The following is a 22,175-nucleotide window of genomic DNA, read 5'->3' as shown; positions in this document are numbered from 1 at the left end:
GCTAGGAGTGAGGAATCAATTGTAATTTGGTTGAAGCTCCCACAGCAGGAGCATGAGAGGAGTAATTAGAACACCAGAGACCGTGTGTGCTGAGGCCTCCATGAGACATGGGCATCAGGGGCTGCTTAATGAAGTCTGCAGCCAACTGGATAGTTAAGGTGAGGATGGGGTGTTGCCTGGGTGGGTGTCAGGGGCAGGACAAATCCCAGCCTCTTCCCTTCCCCTTTCCAATGCGCGTGTGCGCATACACACACTCGGATTCCCTGCTTTGCAGGCTGGCTAGCCACAATGCAGGCTGGCTAGCCACAATGCAGGCTCCTGGGGGGGGCAGGGGGCAGTAGGATTGATGGGCTGTGCAGAGGGATTAAGAAAAGATGGAAAGGGGGAGGAGGATCAAGGGCCAAATTCTTACTTGGAGTAAAGGGGGCTGATTGACACCAGGGGAGACCCTGGGAAATGCAACAACTAAATGTATTTTTTAAAATGTTTTTCCCTGTTGTAGCATGTGCAATGAGCAGGTCTCAAAGCACTTCAGAAACATCTGTGACCTACATCTCCCCCACCTCCCTCCCTCTCCATGTAGAGAACTGGCATTTTCAAGAGATGGGGAAACCGAGGCAGTGAGCTGGGACGTTATTTGCCCAAAGTCACCCAGTGATTCAGCAGCAGGGCTGAGAATAGAACCCTGGAATCCTACTGCCCAGTTCTGCACCTTGATCACATCCTTCCTCCCCCAACCAATGCCATCTTTCTACCCCCTCCTTACACCCTAAACCCCCCCCCCCAAAGAAGTGTACATATTGCCAAATAAAACCACTATTGAAATGACAGCAAAATCCCAGAATTCCAGTGGCACTTAACTCTTGGCAGCATGGGGGGGGGGGAGAACTTTCATTGAAGCACTAAAATAAAGTGAAAGAAACCAACCTGTGTGTTTAAAATCCCATTTCCCCTGCCCTCCCCACAACTGCTTGACAAGTTCCTCCCACGCAGCGAAAGGCAGCTGATTTCCAGAGCTCTGACTTGATAGGTGCTCCGATGAAAAGGCCTTTCTAATGCTCCCCAGCAAGAATTACAGACCATCTGGAATTTGAAAGAGCAGGGAGGCAGACCAGTTAATTGTAAGCTCCTTCTTCTCAATATAAGGAACCCTTCTACCCAAGGGAGAGCTCCTCTTGGGGGGTTGGGGAGGGACACTAGTGAGTGTGGTGGTTGGGCTTGGGGGGTTGGTGGAGAGGGGGGGCTCTGGAGCTGTGTGTGTGTAGGGGAGGAAGAGGGAGTATGTGAGCTCGGCGAAAGGTCATGGAGGCTATAAATGGGATTCAGGGAAGGAAATGCCTGGGATAGGGAGGGAGAGGAGGTGGCCCACTGGGATGTGCGGGGAGAATTGAGGGGGGTTTATGGGCCAAAACCGGTGTTGATGCACACCAAGGTCGGGGGAAGCACATCTCTTGCTTTAGGGCATAGGCTGATAGCCACAGCCCCCAGGCAGGTGTCTTCACTCCCCCCCAGCCAGCCCGGGATGGACAGAGCTGCAGAACCGGCCCTGGCTGCCTTCCCTCAGAGCATCTGCAACTGGCCAGGCCGGGAGGCTGGATACCAGAGCCAAAAGCCCAGTGGTCTGATCCACTGTTGCATGAAACCAGGGACGGAGGGTCCTGGGGGATCCAGGCTGTAGCCCCTTGTCAGGACTGATGACTCCTCTCAGTGACCTTCCTCAGCAAAGGAGGGTGAGGGAAGGGGAACAAAGATGGAGAGGTGGGAGGGGAGAGAAGTCAGGGGATGACTGTCTTTCTAGGAGAGCTAATAAAGACAGATGAGTACCGTTCTTGATTAAAGACAAGTATTCAGTCTGCTGTTGCATGATGAGTGCGGTGGACAAGCTGGTCTGGTAATGAATTAATTGGCTGGGCATGTGGCTGCTTGTGGTGTGAAAGGTACCCATAAAGCCAAGTGGGGCAGAAATCTGGTGGCTCTGCCATTGTCCATCACAACCCACTCCAGGCTTCCTTTCCAGAAGAGTGAGAGGGGAGCCTGCTGAGATCTGAAGGGGAAGGACCAGCTAGAACACAGGTTTCTGCCCAAGGATTTTGCACCCCAGCTAGCGGGGATCTAGCCAGTGTAGCAAGGTGGGAAGTGCTGGGTGTCACCTGCTTGTGATCCCAGAGTTGAGAGCCCAGGGATTAGAGCCATGTGCAGGCTGGAGACAAATGGAGCAGCAGACAGGACATTTTTGAACTTTTGCCAAGCACTGGGCTGGACTTACTGCTCTGGTCACAGTATTGCAGTTCTGGGGTACACCCACCCTCCCACCTTGTTCAGTCAGACTGGTGGCAACTTTCCCAAGCAGGAACGTCAGCACGGGACTTGTCCTGGACCTAGGGCTTCAGAATATTGAAGCTAGAATCAGGTCTACAGGAGTTTCCCTGCAGCAGGCTTTCCAAGTCTGGCTCTCCAAGACAAGGGAGTGAGCAGAGAAAATGCTGACAAAATGCTACTGGCTTCAAATTGACATTAAAGGATGGGGTTTGCTGCTTATTTGGTTTGGGCTAGCTCCTAAGGACACCAACCAAGGCTAAGGGGCCCCATTGTGCAGCCGAAGTAAAAACAGACACATTCTTGTCAAAGGGCATGGTCCCCACCTCCTGATCTAACCAAGACATGGTCCTATTTCAGTCTGTGCTGAGCGGCATTACTGAAGGGGTGTTGGGTGGCTTCGGGCCAGTCACTTCGGCTTTCTATGCCTCAGGTGTTCAGCTGCAAATGGGGTGATACTTTCTTCCTCCCACGCTTTGGCTGTCTTGTTGATTTAGATGGTTAGCGCTTCGGGACAGGGCCTGTCCCTCACTCTGTAGCTACAGCGCTGAATATAACAAGGCCTTGATCTTGGCTGGGGCTTGTGTGTGCTACCAAAATCAAAATACATAAGAATAGTGAACGGTGCTTGAGAGCAGAACCTGGTGCTCTCGGACACTGGTGCACACCCGGGGCTTTAGTGGGATGATTCTGGATTGGCACTTCTGTGAGTGAGAGGAGACCGATGGGCTAGAGTTCCCAACCATGTGGGATGTCACAGAAACCTGGGCTTCCTGAACTCAAAGCCTTAGGGCTTGGCCAGCCCTGCTCCATGTAAGGAGAAGGCATATAGGAGGGGGTATAAGCCTTAGGGCTTGGCCAGCCCTGCTCCATGTAAGGAGAAGGCATATAGGAGGAGGTATGCTGCAATTGTCACTCATGTTGGCAGCGTCAGCAGAGACCAAGGGCTGTGCGGGGGACAATAGAGATGGATCTACCCTCTCTGCCCTAGGGGGTCCCTCTAGCTCAGGGGTTGGTTACGTTGGCAGGGCAACATATCTCCTTTATGGCTAGAGGGCTTCAGACTCCAGGATTCTCAGTACAGCACTAAAATGTACAATGGGGGAGGATGGTGGCCTATGATGGGGTATCCACCCCACTGGACTGGAAGGGGTTAAGGTGGCCAGCTAGGCAGATTAACTCCATAGGCTGCACCTGGAGGTAGAGCCAGGGAGTTGATTGCAAGCAGGCTCAGCTATGCAAGAACAGGTGGGGCCTATAAAGCCAGGAAGATGGCAACAGACAGGGCTTCTAGGAAAGGGCAGTCCCTTTCTGGGAGGAGGGTTGGAGCTGGTATGCCTGTGGGGTGGGACAGAGTGGTGAGAAGCAGTCCACAGAAGGAACAGAGAGGGCTGGGAGAGGAAAGCCCAGAACTAGGGTCCCTGGACTGGAACCCAGAGTAGAGAGTGGGCCCAGATACCCCTACCGGCCACTGAGGGAGTGGAACCATGGGGCAAAGAGTGGGAAGACTGCCTAGGGCTGCTGAAGGAAAGACTTTGATGTGCCCCAGAAGGGGGGGAAATGCTGAGTGACCTGGCCAAAGGGCTGGGTCATGAAGAGGATGCTGCTGTTCCTGGAGTGAGAGGGGGCTGCAGACCAAGGGGGGAGAGGATGTGACCATTGGAAGGGGAGTCGACCTCACGAGCTAATCCCCGGAGCGGCCAGGAGGAGACATCAGACTAGCCGTGAGTGGTCACAGCTGCCCTGGGGCGGTGGGGGAGGGCTTCTCCTGGGGGCTGAGGGAGGACAAATAACCCTGTGGGGGGAGGATGGTGCTTTGGAGGAGCTGCCCTTGGGACGGCAGGGCCCCTTCATTTCCCCATTGTACAGACCCTCAAAGTGTTCAGTGGTGGTTCTGTCCTGGGGAGTTTCCTGATGCATTGTCACCCCAGATGGAAGGCCCCTCGCTCTCCTGTACAGCACCTCAGGCTGACTGCACACGGGTGCAATCGCTCCCTGTTTCAGTCCCAGAACCAGCAGGCTGGCTGCCTAAAACCACCTGCCAGATACCTGAATCCGAGGTCGATTAATGCCCGGGCGGGGGAACTGTATGCTGGGCCGAATCCAGCTATGGTGTAAGCAAGTGAAGTCAGTGCCATTGCTTTTCCATTTACACAGGGCACCCGATTGGTCACTGGGTTATTCCAGTGTGATCCTGCTGTAACTTGAGTGGTTTCCATGGCCTCACTTGGGAAGAATGCACTGGCCACACGGGGCTGGGTTTGGGCCGATATCTCCCTAAAGGGAGGGATCACCCCTAGGATGTGTGTGGCAGGAGATGGTCTTGGATAGATGAAAACACTGCCAAGCAGTAGTCTTCTCCCCCGCCACACCTCTGCAGGCTGGCAGCCCCGTTTCCCAGGCTGTTAAAAACCAGACCGCAGAAGGCACTAGCGGCTGTGGAGAACAGCCCTGGGCTGCTGGAAGGACCGACAGGTGTCTGCCATGGCTCATTCCGACGGTCCAGACTTGGGGGGTCAGGTGCAGCAACACCGGTGAAACCCCGGCTTGGTGTCTCAGTGCTGCGTCGTGACTCGGCCTCACCGTCATGCATTCGCGTCGCAGTCCCGCCCGGCGCACAAACCTGCAGAGGGAACAAACCCCTTGCTTCATCCTAGCAACCCAAGGAATAGGCCGTGTGGGCTAGTAGGCCTGCGTGTGACTGGGCCACGGCGGGTCACCCCGTGAGAGGAGGGTGCCGGGAGCCGTGCAGCAGGCGCTGGTGATGGAGCCATGCTCTTGAGATGTGTGCCCAGGGACTGCTGGCTCCATGGTTCGGTGAGGGGTTTGCAGGTCGAGAGCTACCTAGAGCCCTCCTCTCTGGTTAGGGGCTGGAGCCATGCTCCTGGAAACTCAGGCGGCGGGTGGCACGTTTTATGTAATGTCACTCCCTAAGTGTTCTCTCTCTCATGGCTGACACAGGAGCGACCCGTGCTGCCCCTCAAGGTGACCCTGTTACTTTGGGAGAAGCAGGTCGTGGAGTCTTTTTCCCCTGTGCTGTTTGGGATCTAACTGCCAGCCACTACCTGTGTACGTACAGCTTTGGCCCCTGGCTGACTTAAACAGCTCTTGGAAGTTTAAACTAATACATTCTCAGCAGCTTCTTGATCTGTCACAGCGTCTCCCAGTGCCAAGTGAATGGTCCCACGGCAGTGTTGCTGGCCGACCTGGGGGGGAAAGGATGAGACCGTGAAGGGCCGAGCTGCGCTCTGAGTTGGTCAGGCTCTGCAGCTCGCTTGCTTGTATTTCTGTGGCACCTGGTTTCTAGGTCACACGAGCCTGTGGGGGGGAAGATGGAAAGAGGCAAATGACAGAGCTGCTCCTAGGGCACGTCGGAGAATTTCTCTGGCGCTCAGCAGCTAGGTGGCAAATCGGGCAGGCCAAAGCCTGAGCACCAGGTCCTGAGCACTCTTCTGGGGCTGTGGTGTGGGTGCAACAGCTCCACGCACAGGAACAGAAGGAAGACTGCAACCTGCAGCCTGCCTGAGAAACAGCCCAGCCCATGGCAATGAGCTGGGAAAGGCTGGCAGGCGTTCTCTGGACCAGTGGACAGGCTGCTAGAATGGGGAGCCCTGCGTCTATTCCTGGCTCAGCCACTGGCCTGCTGTGATCTCTTGCACCTCACGTTACCCCTCTGTGCCTCTGTTTCTCCCCTTCCCACACACACTTTGTCTCCTTAGATTGAAAGGTCTTGGAGATAGAGACCGCTTCTCACTGTGGGTGTGTACAACACCCAGCACAACAGGGAGCTGTGCAAACACACAGCTCTTGGTGCCACTGACAAACACAACAATTTGTCCATGCAGGATTGGCCATTATATTATATGAATATTTATTATGCTCTCCTACAACACCATTTACCCAAGGGTCTCAAAGCACTTTGAAAACAATAATTCTTTCAGCTTTGCAGTCCCATGAAGGGGGTGTCATTAGCCTCCATTTACAGATAGGGAAATTGAGGCATAAAGAGAGAGCTTGCCCTTGATTGCACAGCGGGCCAGTGGCAGATCCTGGACCAGAACCCTTCTCTAACTACTAATGTGTGCTGCCTTCCCAGCACTTTGGGCGGGACATGCTTTGGGATTGAAGGACCAATCCAACAGGATGCTGAGTGCCCTCGGTTCCTGGTGAACTCAGTGGGAATGGGGGCACTCAGAAATGCTAAGGAGGTGCTCAGCACTTGGCAGGATTGAAAGCTGCTGTATTTGTTAAGCGATAGCCAGGATCTGGAGTGGGTTCAGCCCTCGGCTGGGCCGTGCTTACAAGGAGGCTGGACTCTGGGCCGGCATGTGTCCTGTACGCGGTGGCAGATGAGAACAGAACCGCTGCAGAGAGCCCGGAATGGATAGATCCAAAACCCGGGGGTACCATTCTCCTTGGGAGAGGGGCAGGCAGCAGTTCCAGGTGGCAAGGAAGAAGGAACCCACCTCCTGGCTCAGCAGCTTGCATGGCTGAGTGGGCAGGAGCTGGCCTAACCTGGCCTCCTGTGGAAGTGGCTCTGGGCAGATCTCTTTTGGGGGATTATATGCTGTAGAGGCGGGGCCCTAGCTGATGCACTGTGAACTGTCCGTGGTCCTGCTGCTCCCAGGGCAAGGAGTGGAGCGGGTGGCTTGGGCTGGCCAGGATCAGGTAGTGGAAAAGGTATAAATAATACACTTGGGCATGGCTGTGTGGTGAGGAGGGGTGGATCAACTACTTTTTCCTAAATCCCTCCTCCACCTGCCTTGTAAAGGGTCCTTTCCCCAGGCTCTCCAGAGAAGGGTCTGGACCTCAGTGTCTGAAGAGGATTAGAGGCATGCAGAGTCCTGATTGCTCACTGGGGTAGAGCGTCACCAGGTTCAGGTTTGAGAAGGAGATTTTTTTTTCCCCATGTGGACAGGGACTGGGGGGCTTAAGGCACCTTCTGGAGCACTGAATGGGGATTGGCCAGGTGGGGATATCCCACAGGCTCAATACTAATCCATCCCATTTTCCACTTGTCTGACGCGCACAATTCCAGCTCTGCAAGGAAAAACTGCAGCTATTGCAATGTTCTTCCTCCTTCCCCCATGCCAAAATGTACAACCACCCTCCCTTCCTGGTATCTTTCCTTTTGTGGGCTGGAGGGGAACCACAGAACGGATGAGTAGGGTGTCTCCCTCCAGGTTCTGGCCTTCTTCTGCAGCCGCTGCCCTGAGCTAGAGATGCAGCCACAGCCTGGAGTGCCTCAGCACAACAGCCCACTCAGTCCTTGGCCTCTTCTGTCCTAGTGAATGTCTGGGATCTGGCCACCTGTGCTGAGATCCACCCAACTCCTCTAACCGCCCCCCCCCCCCCCCCCCGAGCCAGGTCCTTTTCCTGGTGAATGTCGCCCGAACGGTCTGTTGGCTGGCGGCATTTGCAGGGTGACTTTGCCAACCTTTATTTCTCTTTATATTAAGAGCATCAGATCCCACCAGCTGAACAAGCCCAAGGAGGGTGTGTGTGTGTGGGGGTTAGGGCATGGCACAGAGTGGGGGACGGCCAGGAAAAGCTAGAGACTGGAAAGTGAAAGAAAACAAATCTTTGGGCAGTGAGACAGCTGGCTCTACCTTCGTTTCCTGCCCTCCCCCATTCACGTGTCTTGCAGCATCTGGCAGGCGATGGATAAGCAAAGGCTCGTTCAGCTGTGCACATCTAGATCCGGGGAACGGTGCTCTGAGAGTGGCTATTTCCCTCTTGAAAGGGGCAGCCCCCCGGGTCATCCTTTCTCTGTTTTTCATTTGACTTTCTTCCTGAGTCACTGAGCCCTTTGGCTCTGAAGTCAAGGCCACGCCCCATACGGGGGGGGGGGGGGAGGGGATGGGACTCTCCTGCGGGCCAGACAAAACCACCCCCATGCCTGACATGGACTAGCTGGGCCAGCAGGAGTGTCAAGACCGAACAGCTCCCCGCAGCCCTCCCTGCAATATAAAACAGTGGCGCTCAACCTTTCCAGACAACGGTACCCCTTTCAGGAGTCTGATTTGTCTTGTGTACCCCCAAGTTTCACCTTACTTAAAAACCACTTGCTTATGAAATCAGACCTAAGAATACAAAAGTGTGTCAACACGCTATTACTGAACAATTGCTGACTGTCATCTTTACCCCATAATTACAAAATAAATCAATTTGAATATCAATATGGTACTTACGTTTCAGTGTATAGTATACCGTGCAGTATAAAAGTCATTCATTCAGTATGCAATTTCAGTTTGTACTAACTTTGCTAGAGCTTTTTATGTAGCCTGTTGTAAAATTAGGCCAATATCTAGAGGAGTTGATGTACCCCCTGGAAGACGTCTGCATACCCCAGGGTACACATACCCAGTGGTGCTGGAGCAGTTTTCAGGTTGGGGGTGCTGAGCTGTGCCCCCCCTTACCCTTGTCTGTGCCCCTTACTGACCCCTAGAGCTGGGTCCAGGAGCAGGGCCGTGGCTCCAGAAGGGAGGAACACGGACAGGTGGCTGAGCCCGGGTGCGGAGCCCCTAGGCACAGGGGCTGGCAGCCGGGATTAGGGCTGGCAGTGGAGTCCCTGGGCATGGCACTGGTAGCCAGAACCCTGCACAAAACCTGGCGGTGCTGCAACACCTCACACACCCGTAGTTTCTGTACCTATGCACGTACCCCTGGCTGAGAACCACTGACACAGAAGAGTGAATGTCTGTGCCAGGGGCCAGGTCCTGCCTGGTTTCCCATCCAGAGGGAAAGGCGAGATGCGCACTCCCAGACAGAAGCAGTCTGGCTCTGTGCTCTTTGTCCCAGTATCCCCTTCCTTGTCCAAGCTGGGATGTCTCTGTGCAGGTGCTAAGCTGAGGGAGATCTACAGGGGTCACGTCTCTGTCTGCCCTGCAGAGCCATCTCTGTCCTTGGACTCCAGGGCTTTTCATCTCCCCACGCAAACACAGGCTTGTCCTGCTGCGGAGACCTGCAGAGGGAACAAACCCCTTGTTTAGTCCTACCAACCCAAGGGGCAGGCTGTGTGGCCTAGAGTAGGCCTGCCCCATCCCTTTCCCAGTCACTCCATCTGCAGAAGCCAGCCTGGCTGAATCTATCCAGAACCTCTTGCTTCAGTCCCCTTCCCCACTAGCTGCATTGCTCCTGGCATGAGGGGTTTCTGCTTCAGTTCACTCCCTCCTGGATCCTTTTTGCCAAGGGTCCCAGCCTGCCCGTAGTCCTTGTGTCTCAGAAATGCATCCTGGCTGAGTGATGGTGGGTGCACGGCCCGGCTGCTTGAGAAATGCGACCACGGGACGATCCTGAAGTGGGAGGGGTGGATAAAAGCCAGCGCCACAGAATCCCTGTGCATGATTTATGGATTTGTTTTTCTCATTATTGCAGCTATTAGCTAGATATGATTCCCGCTGGCGCCACCTGCTGGCCACTGACCTTTGGTGCAGGCAAAGTGCAACACGAGTCCCTGGTGAAAACAAGTGGAAGCCCATAGACGACACAGCCAGGGTGACTTTGGGCCAAGATGCTGGGTAAAAATTTGGCATTAAGAAAACCAAGATCTTGAAAGAACATTGAGCACCTGTTGAGTCCCTTACCAGTATAGCAATCCTGGAAGATTAGGCTGTGTCTAATCTTCCATCTAGACCCCCTACACACCCACCCACCCACACACACACAGAGTCTACACTCTTTCTATCTGCACATTTTGATGTAGACTATAATTTTTTAAAAAAATTGTTTGTCTGAAGAAAATGACTCAGCTAATTAGAGATGCGGCATCTTCTGGAGATGCCGCATGGCAGGTAGATTTGGGGGTTGGAAGATAAACATGTAGCCAATGACACTTTAAAACATGGATTTTAGAGAGACTAACATGTGATTTCAGTGGCTGGTGCATATAACTGCTGCTGGGAGTTCTATTTCCCACTCTGCCACAGGTTCGCTGGGGAATACCTCACTCTGTGTGCCTCAGTGTCCCCATCTGTGAAATGGGGATAAGCATACGGTTAGGATTCAGTGTTTGCAAAGAACTTTGAAGATGATCAGGGCTGAGCATTATTTCATTTGTAGGGGGCAAGGTGAATATTGTCTAAAGGCTCCCCATTTTGAGAAGATTAGGAAAAACTGTTTTTCTTTCTTCCATGAGCAGATTTTTTTCTCTCTTGGGAGCTCTGTTAGCTGTTGCAATTCGATTTTAGGTCTTGTACTGCCCCACATGTTGTGGCATCTGAGCATCATCTATGATCAAGAATAGACTGTCACTTGAGGTTTCCTCTCCATTCACCACCACCCCCAAAGAGGGAGATGTTTGTGTGTGTCTGTGGTTTTCCCCCGCACTTTTTGATGTAAGTCTATCTTATCTCTCTCTCATGGCTAATAGGCTGAGGCTCGGGTAGTGCAGACAGCTTGGGCATGCTGTGTACTCAGAATAATCCTGTTACAGGTGGATTTCCCGATAGTCAGACAATCATTTAAAAGGGGGAAGATATTGTCATGGAACGTTGCAGTGGGGAGCTGGTTGGCATGTCTCGGTATTGCATCTCTGAGGATGGGGGCGGGGTGGAGCAGAAAAGGGACAGTGGGCAAGTGAGGGTCTTTGAAGAGCCCTTTTCTTTAAAAGAAAGAAATGGTGAGGTTGGGTGCATGATGCTGGTGAAAGGCCCTTAGAGACTGATGTACTGTTTGCCTACAGCCTAGGTTCAGTGCGGGGACGGGGCGCACGGCAAGCTGTCGCACCATGGGGCCTCAGCCCTGTCCTAGGTGATGAGTTCCAGCAGTAACAAGGGAGATCAGGCACGACTTGGCTTCTCCACCACAGCGGCCACAGAGTTAGTGCCCATCGCACTGGAGATTTGTGAAACTTCATATCATGAGACTGAGACCCAGCAAACTCAGCCCACCCAGCCTCTCAGCAGCCGTGCTGGGGACAAGGCTGAGACCCAGCAAACTCAGCCCATACAGCAGCCACATTGGGCTGTTTTCCCATGCTGACCTGAGTGCAATCTGCAGGCACCGCCCAGAGGAGGAGGGCTATTCTACCATCCAGTGTGGATGGGGAAGGGCATGAATAGTGCCCCTGGGCCCTCATCAGTGGCTGTCCCTGAACACCTTAACAAAGGCTCCTCTGAGCTTCCCGAAGTCTCTTGGCCAGTTTCCAGAAGGCCCTTCTGTGCAGCAGCATGAGCCAGCACAGCCTCCCCGCTCAAGCAGAGCAAAGAACTGGTTTGTTGGTTTGGTAGCTGACCCCAACATCCCCCAGTAAAATCTGGGTCCTTTGGAACCAAAACACAGCTTTTGGGGAGTTGCTTACCAAAACGACACAAACCCAACCATGGTGTTTGGGTTGAAATGAACATCGATCCCAGCCCCTCCCTGGGGAATGTGTCTTGAACCATCCCTGTCCCCTGAGTAACCTTGGGTGTGGGCCAGGAAAGGGGGGGGGGGGCTGTTCCCAGCCAGACCATCCCCCGCTCTGCTGGCTCCCTCCCCTCCTTCTGCTGCTACAGGCCGGCCTTCCTGCACCTCAGTGTCTTGCTCTCTGAAGCTCCTGGTCTGGGACCCCAGAAATCGCTTCATCGTGGGCAGTGCCTGGCCCAGGCCTTGCGTGGCCATCTCTGGCCCAGGCCAAACGGGACACCTCATTTGAGGGGCATTGGTACCAGCAGCCCTGAACAGCTTGTCCCTGCTTGCCTGCCCTGACTCTTCCTCTTGTCGGGGGAGGAAACTCTTTTCTCTCAGCTCCCCCATGAGCAGAGGGCACCTCAGGTTCCTAAACACACCCTGGAATTTGCAGGGATGCTCAGTGCAAAGGCTTCGGGATGCAGCAGAGAGACACTGGCACCCATTGCATAGCAGGGTGGGTGCAGGCTGGGCTGCCCAGTTGGCTAACTGTCAGGAGGGAACCAATGGGGAACATCTCCCCCCTTCCAGCAGATTTATCATTAGCCCCATTTAACGGAGAGGGAGAGTGACCTGCAGGTTGGGAAGTTACTTGCCCAAGGTTCCAGAGCCAGGAGTAGGACCCAGGAGTCCTGGATCCCAGCCCCGTCCCCTGCACTAACCACTAGGCTGCACTTCCTTTGTATGTGCTTTTTAGTCCCTGGAAAGGCCTAATGGCGGCCAAAGGAAGGAAAGATGAAGGAAGAGTGAGGCAAAAATGTGGCTGCATTGATCCAGAGCCTGCTGTTTATCCCATTTCCCCCTCCATCCCTCAAACCAGGGTGATCCCGTCTGTCTGTCTGTGGCATCCGTCCCTTTGGACTCGTCATCTGCCCCATTTCCTGCCCCCAGGGAGGTGCCCTGAGAGGCTGGGGAGCCCCTTGAATAACTATCAGCTTGGCTGCCTACTTGTCATTCAGGGACGCCCTTGTGCTCCTTGTCTGCAGCATGGAGCTGGAGATGCCAAGCGGAGGGTGAACTGGAGGCCAAGCACGGGCCATAAATAACCCCTTCTGCAGCCAGCCCATCTCCAATAGCGGAGCCCTGGGCTTGTGCGTGGGCTCCTCCCAGCTCCATCACACTGTGAGGGGTCTGGATGGAGATGCATGCACGCTCTCCCTGCTTGCTTGTCTCCATTCCCTCACCTCGCTTCCCCTCCCTTCTCCTTGTCTCTCTTCCTCTGTTTCCCCATATCTTCTGCTGCTTCACACTTCCCCTGGGCTTCTCCTTCTCAGTCTCTTTCTCCCTTGTCTTTTTAGCTTTCCCTCCCCACCCCTTTCTCTTCACTCCATTCACCTGCTCCAACTCGTGTCTTGTTCCTTTAAACCCTTTGATGGCTTCCTCCTGATGTCATTGGGAATGCAAGAGACAGAGGGTAGGGAGGGTTAGATACACCAGCTCTCACTTCCCCACGGGAATGCCTGGGACACCAGCCCCACTAGAAGGGCTCTTTGAGCAATGCTCTGCTTCTCTCCTCCCTGCAGCTGGGGCATGTGGGCATCAGCTGGAGAGCACATGAGGTCCTCAGGCTGTTTCCCTGCAGTCTGTCTGTCGGCCTCAGAGTGACACAGCAGTGGGAGCTGTGCCTTTCCTTCCTCCGAGCTGAACTCTCTCTTTAATGAAGCTGCCTGGCCCTGCGGAAGTGGCGTTGGATCTGGGAGAGACAGCTGTCAAGGGGATCTGCTTCGGGTGCCGTCCGTTCCTCCAGCCCATGCATCATGAAGGCCAGGGAGGGAAGCAGCTGTGTTTAAAGCTCAGCTGGGCTGCTTTGGTCAGCAAAGGAGAGAGATGACTGCAGAGTGAATCCTAGCTTGTCTTCCCTGAGTCTGATGTGGAGGGGAGAAGAGAACCAGCCAAGGAGATATCAAGGAGCCAGCCTCCAGGAAAATGGGCATGAATGAAAGGAAGAGAAGTTGGCTTGTGGCCTTTCGCTCCCCTGGATTTATCAGCTCAAGATGCAGGTGAAAGCTCCATCCTGCATTTGAGTGCCCATGAGTGGGATTATGGCTCAGTCCATTTGACTCCAGTTCACGGGGCTCGGGCTGCTGGGTTAAAAATTGCCATGCAGACCTTTGGGTTTGGGCTGGGGCTTGGTCTCTGAGACCTACCTCCCACACAGGGTGTCAGAGCCCGAATGTCTACACTGAAATATTTAGCCCCACAGCCGGAGCCCAGGTCAGCCAACCTGGGCCAGCTTTAGCTGTGATGCAGGTCTTTCATTGCAGTGTAGATGTTCCCTAAAGGCCCCACTCACGCTTGGGATGATGCTTGCCGCTCCCTAGGCTTGATATGCCTGCTTTCTCTTGAGAAGCATGGTGACTTGCAAAGAGTCAGAATTCTGCATCTGGGCCCGCTTGTGTCTCACGCTGCCATGCCTGGGCTGCCCTTACACGGCTCTGGGGGATGGGGGAGAATTGCCTGCGGGCGTGGAGAGGGTTAATTGAGTCCCTCCCCTGTCTCTTGTTAGATGGAATAAATGGGCTCAGAGAGTCAAAGGTGTTACAGGATCCACCTGACCCAGCATTAAACAGTTTTAAACAAGGTTCTGGATGGTATACAGAGACCTGAGCTTGCTCTGTCCCATGGCAAACACACCACTAACAATCCTTTTAACCTTTTATTAAAGATACCAGAAAGAAAAGTAGTTAAAGCATCTGAAATGTAAAGCATTAAAGAAGCCTTTCTTTTTAACCATTTCCCTTTAGCTGGAGAGAGTTTTTTAGAAGGGAAACCCCCCTTGTTTCTTAGATGGTGGTAACTGTCTGTTTTGGGGACGGTGAAATTGTGACTTGAAATGGGCTGGAGCTGCTATTGCCACTGTTCAAGTCTGATCCCGTTTCCTAGCAGGCAAAGCCAGACAAATGCATGCAAAAGCGGGAGAGAAACAAACCAAGAAAATGAAGGTTCTGTCTTTGAGGTTGCCTTTGACTTGTAACCTCACCGCTGGAAAACACAGGCCCAGCACGTGGTCTTGTCAGCCGCGCTTGAGACCTGGCACACTTGTACTAGCATCGGGCTGTTTGGGGCACTGCATTTAGCTGCCTTTTTCTGGTCACAGGCTTACAGCAGCGTTGAGAAATATACGCTCTTGGCCAGCTAAGCCAGACTCATTAGACAGAAGGTGTGACGAAGTGGGACTGTTCTTAATGTTTCCTCTGAATAGTGTGGGGGTGCCTCAGTTTCCCCTATGCAGTTCTTAAGTATCTAGGGGGTGGAGTAAGGGTGTATGATCATTGCAGAGCCCTAGAGGGCAGGTGTGTGCAGGAGTCTGGACACAGAGAATGGCCGACACCCTGTTTCCTGGCAACTGATGGCCTGGGCCCTTCCCCCCCTGCAAGGTGAGAGCTGAAGGGTTGGAGAACAAAGGAATCAGGTGACCACCTGGCCCGGGAAAGGAACAAAGCCCAGAGGAGGAGGGGCTGGAGGGGGTTTCAGTTTGGGGCTGGCTGGGACATGGAGTGAAGTGCAGACGTGGTTGTCTGGCTCACTGCCCCCCAAAATGGACCCAGCTGAGGCGTCCCGTTCTCTGCCCCTGCAAGCTCTGTGTTAGACCATGTTCCTGTCGTCTAATAAACCTTCTGTTTTACTGGCTGGCTGAGAGTCACGTCTGACTGCGAAGTTGGGGTGCAGGACCCTCTGGCTTCCCCAGGAGCCCCGCCTGAGCGGACTCGCTGTGGGAAGCGCACGGAGGGGCAGAGGATGCTGAATGCTCCGAGGTCAGACCCAGGAAGGTGGAAGCTGAGTGAGCTGCGTGTCCTGAAGACAGGCTGCTCACAGAAAGGCGACTGCCCCAGAGTCCTGACTGGCTTCATGGGGAGCAGTTCCAGAGCATCGCCCAGGGACTCCGTGACAGAAGGCAAAAGGAGAGAGGTAAGAAATAGAAGGAAAAGGACACAGGGCAGGTGTGTGTGGGGAAGTCTCGTATCCCCGCTGATGGTTGGGATGAGCTGGAGCCAGAAGAGGTGGCGAGGTCATCTGGCTCCCTCCCTCTGGTCTGGTCAAGACCTCTCTGGATTAGGATGAAGGAGGTTTAGGGTCCCAGGAGGCAGTGGGAGTGGCAGCTGTGATGTTGAAGCTAGTTCTTTCCACTTCCTCTCGTCAACCAGTGTAGCAGTAGCCGCTGTCTGGTGATCCATATTTTCCTCCCAAATCTTATTTTTAACAAACCCAAAAGGGAGTGATGGGAAGAAGAGGCCCCTCCTCTTGTTGTTTTTGTCTACCAATTAGGCCTAATTTCCAAGGCAGCAATTTTGGTTCATTGATTTTCACTCTCACTGTTGTTTACCAGGCATGATCTTAGCACAGTCCTTGAATCAGTTGGCCTTTTTGTTTGGACTAATTCAGTCTTTGTCTCTCTCTTGCTCATTTTCCCACCAACAGGTTATTGTGACGTCTTACCTTGAGTGTGAGCATGAGTATAAGTTGCTATATCTGTAGGTCCAATTATCATAAGACTCCTCAGCTGGACCTCACTGCTCCCAGCTTTGTCCACAGTGACCATAGAGTTCACACCCACAGAGATCAGCTCTGCTCAGCCTGTGGCTTTCATTTTCTGCCAAAGGGGAGGGGGGGTGCACTTGCAACCTCACTGGGTGGTCACGTCTTCAACTGGCTTTTTCCTTGTTCAGATGACAGAGAAGAGCTAGCTAGGTAATCAGTCAGAACTAATCTATATAGGAGCAGGTCTCACTCACTTTTCTCTGCATTGGGGATTGAACCCAGACTCCCTGGTTACTGTCCGGGTCTTCTGCTAATGGGGACTGAACCCACGGCCCTAGTTATTCTCCAGATGTTCTGCCAGCTGGAGATTGAACCTTCAGGAGCTGTTGGCCATGGTACAGGAATGTTTTGTTTTCCAGGTGTTTCTTGGTCTCTCCCACTCTAGCAGCTGGAATTACAGAGCCCACATGAGTTGGGGAGCAAGACTCCCCATTTGTGTATCCTGCACATCACTGTAGCTCAGGCCCAGAGCCCAGCAGCTCCAAAAGGCAACAGGGGTCCCTCCCTCTGGGTTCATCTGTTAGAAGCATGTCTCAGCTGGAAGCCTGCCACTCACAGTGGGGCTGGTCTCTTCACCTGCGGGGTTTGTGCATGCCTGTGAGGATGGGCTGTGCAGGGAGCAGTCAAAGGGCGGAGGACTCTTGGTGCTAGAGATCCAGGTCTCGTGATTCAGGAACAGCAGTAGTTTGTGTTGTGGTTGATATTTTCTGTGTTAAGGGATCAGGAAAGGAAGCAGGGTCTAGAGATGAGAATGGGGAACTGGGCATCTGGCTCTGAGGCCTACTCCCCGTTCAGCCACTGACTCCCTGGATGACTTGGACAAGTCACTTGCTCTCTCTGGACAAGATTTTCTAAAATACTCAGGGCCAGGTTTTCAAGTGCTCAGCACCCAAAATTGGGGCCAGATTCTCCAAACAGCTCAGCTCCCACTATGCTCAGCACTATGGGAAATGTGGCCATTTTATTTTGGTGCCTAAATGGGATCTGAGGACTTTTGAAAATCTGGACCTTTGTGCCTCAGTTCCCCCAGGTGAAAAAAAAACGGGAATAATGCTACTTACCTGACAGCCAGGGCTGTTGTGAGGCATGATTCGTATGTCTTTTAAAACGTCTTTGAGATCCTCCAATGAGAAGTGCTGGAGATGCGCAAAGTATTATTGTCATCGTCCCAATGAATGAAGTCAACCCAGTCTCAGGGCGGTCTCTAAGCTGTCTAAGAGCACTGTACTCACCCTGTGGCTCCCCTGTCTGATTACATACCGTCCCAGCGAGTAATTACGTAGGTGGCAAATGTAGCTGTGCTGGGGTTGCTGTATGAGCCCATGATCTAGATAATATTACACCACAGTTATGTCTGAGATGAAAGCAGTTACAGTGCAATTAATGTCAGCGAACGGAACACACTTCAGCTCCACCCCTCTGGTTTCAATGGAGCCCCTGGGTTTACTCATCCAATCAGAGATGCTGTACGCGTGGGTTAGCAACTTCCCCGGTACGAGTGTGCTGTGCTGTTGCAAGCTGTAGAGGAAAGGGAGTAGCTGTGCGACCAGATCCTCAGCTGCTGTAGGTGTAGCCACATTGTGCCCGATTCTCCACGGCCCTCATCCTTGTGTAGTCCCTCTACACCAGTGCGAGTTGGCATGGTAGAGCATGGCACTGGGGCAGACAGCCACCCAAGTTGGAGGGTAATGGAGAAAGTGGCCCACCGACTTCAGCAGAGCGCTGCCAATTTACACCCATGGCTGTGCCGAGAATGCAGGACCCACGTGCGCTCCAGGATCTCTCACCTCCCCATTTCCTTCTGCTCCGAGGTTGAGCTCTGTGCTGCTTTTATGAAAGGGACATAGGGTGGAGACAAATCAGGGCACCTGATTCTCCACGCTGTGAGCCCAGGGCCAATGAGTCACTTCCGTGAAGAAAGGTGAGCTAGAGCAGTGCAAACCGCTCTAAGTGACAGGAGACTCAGGCTCTGTATGGGATATCTTGTTCAACACGTTGCTGCTGATACCCCCACGGGGCAAATTCTAGTTGCCCCGAATGTATATGCTGTGTGGGCCAGGGGGAGAGCCATACAAAGGCACTAACATCCTAGTGTACTTGTGCACAGTGCAGCTGATGGCATGGGCTGAATGCAAGTGCGGCGGCTGCTGCATGGATCAGTGCTGCACCCCCGAAGAGTGTCCTGAGGGCATCGGCTAGTGGTGGGACTGTACAGCTGTGGGAAGGGCATGTTCCCTCTTGGCTACTAGTTCAGCAAGTGTCAGCACTTTGTGTGCTGTCCCTGGTGCCCTGTACAGACATGGTCCCCCTCTGCCACTGCGCCGTGCTCCCCCGGCTCAGCCTGCCCCTGATGTCTGAGAGTTGTGACTCAGCCCTAAGTTATTAACATGGCAAAGATATTAAAGCTGAATTCCCTTTCCCCAGAGACGCTGTTTGTCGTCTTTCCAGCCCTTCTCTCAGCTCAGTTAGGGAGCAATTCATTCCTGGCCTGCACAGGGGTGAATCTCAGCCCAGTGATGCTAAACCAGTCTGCTTCACTTCCTGGCAAGGCTGTTGGGTTTGAGCTTCCTTCCCAGAGGAAGGAAGGTTAATGACTCTCTTTTTTTGATTTTTAAGTTTATTTTTGTGTGTTTTTACAGATTCAGGGGGAAAAAACCAGCAAAAAGGAACAGAGATTACAAGTTTTTTTTTAAAAAAAACCCTTTGAGTAAAGGACCCGAGGCTGTATTCTAACTGTGGCTGAAACCAAACGAAGCGCTTAAGCGTGGTTACCTGCGTCAAGGATTGTTAAGCATGTGTGTCAAGTCAAACACATGCTCAAGTGCTTTGCTCGATCAGGGCCAGTCTCCTAGGCCCCAATCCTGCATTTGGGCCCTTGTCGCAGCGTTAACCCCACAGATGTCAATGGGTCTCTGGGTGGGTCCTGCAGTCCACTTGCGTGGGGGCAGTGAAGGCAAGTCCGGGATTAGACCTGGGGAAGGATCTGACCTACAGTGATTTACTTATTTTCTGTAATGTTCTGATATTTTCTCTGACGATGAAACGTTTGGATGACCTCTAAAGAAATAAAACTGTAAGGTCTGACCCTCCTAGTTGTCTCCATTGGTAATGCAGCCTGTGACCCAAGTGCCAGCAGAGTTGGAAAATTTATGGCCTGATCTTGCATCTTCAGTTTCTTTTGAAGTCGGTGGAGCTGAGCATACTCAGCACCCCATAATCAGAGCTCAGCACCCAGCAGGAACAAACCCATTTTTGTATGACTTCAATGGGCTTTGGATCAGGCCTGTGATATTTTATGTACAATGGGCCGGATCCTGCACCCACTGCAGTTAATGGACGTTTTGCTATTGACTTCAGCGCAGCGAGATCAGGTTAAATGAGTCCAAGCTTACACCCTTTACTCACCCGAGGAGAAGTCCCACTGAAGTGAATGTGAGAAGGGCAGTAAGGATTTATCCTAATGGGACTTTTTGCATCAGTAAATATTACACACGTGAACAAAGCTTGCAGGATCGGGCCCAATGACTGCTTGAATCTTGCTTTTCCTTCTTCCTGAAGTGTTAGGAATTTGCTTCCACTGGAATGCATTCTCTCCACTTCCATTTCCAGGTGGAAATGCAGAGGAGAGGGGAGACTAAGAGAGAGTTTTGTTACAAAATTGACAAGAGAAGACTGCGGGTTTATATTACCAAAGCTGAATCCTTAGATAAGGTTAAGACATGACACACGATTCCTACAGCCTGATACGGTGACTGTTGTACAAGTCAGTCTGCTGGTGGGATTGATGACTAACACCATACGCTGGAAACTGGCTGATGAGAGGGAGAGTTGCAAATCTGATTCAATTGACCCTCCCTGCATGAATTACCACGTCTCTCTTTAAATACCACAGGTGGATTGTTCTGAGACTTGGTGCCAGAGGAGGAGCGGAACGTCAGAAGAGTTGCCTATGTGAGCCAGCTGCTACTATGAGCCAGGAACGAACAGCTGATCACCCAGGGAAAGCGAAAGGAGAAATGCACTTAATAGAAAAGACCCAGCGGAAGCCACATGCAAACTTGAGCCTGTTTGACCATTTGTCCTTCAAAAGCTCAGTCAAGGGGCTGTTTTGTTTTTCAGATCGCAGCTTCGCTATATTCACAGCGACACTTAGGGCTGGCTCAGCATCTCCATTTTAAGTTCTCATTTTCAGGGGGTTTGTGTGTGCTGGGGAAAAGAAAACGCACTCTGCCCTGACCCAATCACTCTCAAGGTTGCAGCATGGACAGGGAGGCCCCCTTCTCCCTGCTCCGAGAACTGGGTGTGGGGGGACAGCTGTGAGATAATCAGATCTGATGCATGGGATAGGGAACCCCCTGAAATATGGGATGCTATGGGACCTCCCCCAAACATGGGACACAGATTCCTGACATGTGGGATGCAGATTTCCCTGTGGATCAAGCCTTAAGAGATTCACGTCCTGATCTTGCATACACTTACACGTGTGAGTAATTTTTTGCAAGTACAGTGAAATCTCCCCGTTGGCATAGGGCCAGCACATTAAGCCCCCGTTGAAGGCTTAAGTGACACTGACCTCACGCAGGCCCTCCGTGTGGGAGTGGATTTCACCCACTGAGCTGTCCCACTATTTCTGTGCCTAAGTGTTTGCAGGATCAGGGCCTCACCTTTTGTGATGGAGGCCTGGGGTCCTGCCGGTCCACCATTACCGGGGGATTGGCCCTTTGGCACATGCAAGGCTCAGCGTGCCTCTTCCAGAGTCCCATGAAAGCAGGTGATTTGGGGGACTCCAGATGGAACACATGAATGAATGGGATCACGACTGCCTCTGCGGATTGCATGAGGCAGAGTTCTGAGCGCCCTCTGGAAGAAGTCCAGTGTGGTGGGGGTTTTAGACAGACAGGCCCCAGGAGCAGGCTTGTGTTGAGTGGAACTTTGTCTGTTAATAAAAACAAACCCCAGAAGGGAAAATATAATTTGGAAGCCCAACGTAGGTACTGTTTGACTTACAGAAAGGAAACAGAGGCCTGGCCAGACCAATGATGGGGAAGGGAGTAAGCTGACTCTGTGGCATCTCTCTCAGCATGTGAGAGGTCGGAATCTGTGCCCAGGTGTTGTCTAAGGATCCTGGCCAGTCATCCTCTACTCTGTAATGCAGAGGAGCATCTCATGAGCTAGCGTAATCAGTGCAGCTCGATTGGTGCACATCCAGCTACGTGTGCTTGCACCAGCTGAGTTGGCTGCTGAATCTATTCTAAGTGTTTTGGTTGTAATCTTTATATTAAAAAAAAGTGAGGATTTTTTTCTCATTTAAAGATGGTTTAAATTTAACAGTGGCCAGTTGTCAACTGAGTCATCCATAATTAGCATGACATGGTTGTGGTGTATTTTTGGCTGTGGGATAGAAGCAGCAGAGAAAGGCCAAGTTATTGAAGTTTCAATCCTGGTGTTCAGTAACTTTTTCTTTTCTCCCAATGATTTGGAAAATATGGGTTTTACGGCTCCTCAGAGGCAGCCGTCACAACAGATGAGCGGGTAGCAGTTCCAGAGGAGATGGGCTCCACAGGTCAGCGAGGGGAAAAGGAGAGGGATATATATGAGGGCTGGGGATGTCCTCATTTTGCTGCTGAAAGTTCAGTTCTTTAAAAAGGGCCTCGATGGAGATTTACACCTGAGTTGCCCCAGGGACATCTCTAGCTTCAGGAATGAGTGCATCCCCCCCCCCCCCCATCAAAGCCATGATACCTTTGTCTGTTCCAACTGGTCATCTGTCCCCAGAGGGGATGGGGGTCGAAGGTTCTATCTTGTGGGACCAGCTGATGGGGCTACCTTGTGGGGGGTGGAGTGAAAGCACGTGGCAGGCGTGGGTTTTGGCAGTCTTGGCACGGTGGCTGCTGTGGCGTGAGGTTTGTGGGGGTGGCTGGGTCACAGGG

At 52.7% G+C, this 22,175-nt stretch overlaps 1 long non-coding RNA gene across 2 annotated transcripts; it reads left to right on the top strand.

Annotated features, from left to right (window-relative positions):
• Nucleotides 1-1,033: 1,033 nt before the first annotated feature.
• On the top strand, nucleotides 1,034-20,996 carry LOC125625483 (uncharacterized). Of its 2 annotated transcripts, XR_007353568.2 has the most exons (3): nucleotides 1,034-1,121; nucleotides 13,230-13,706; nucleotides 20,138-20,996. It is a non-coding gene; the product is annotated as an uncharacterized LOC125625483 (long non-coding RNA). The 2 variants fall into 2 exon arrangements; XR_007353567.2 differs by lacking the exons at nucleotides 1,034-1,121; nucleotides 13,230-13,706 and adding an exon at nucleotides 13,717-15,615.
• Nucleotides 20,997-22,175: the final 1,179 nt, after the last annotated feature.

Source organism: Caretta caretta, chromosome 22, assembly GCF_965140235.1.
Source record: "Caretta caretta isolate rCarCar2 chromosome 22, rCarCar1.hap1, whole genome shotgun sequence".
Classification (NCBI taxonomy): domain Eukaryota; kingdom Metazoa; phylum Chordata; order Testudines; family Cheloniidae; genus Caretta; species Caretta caretta.
This window is presented reverse-complemented; position numbering and strand designations above follow the sequence as displayed.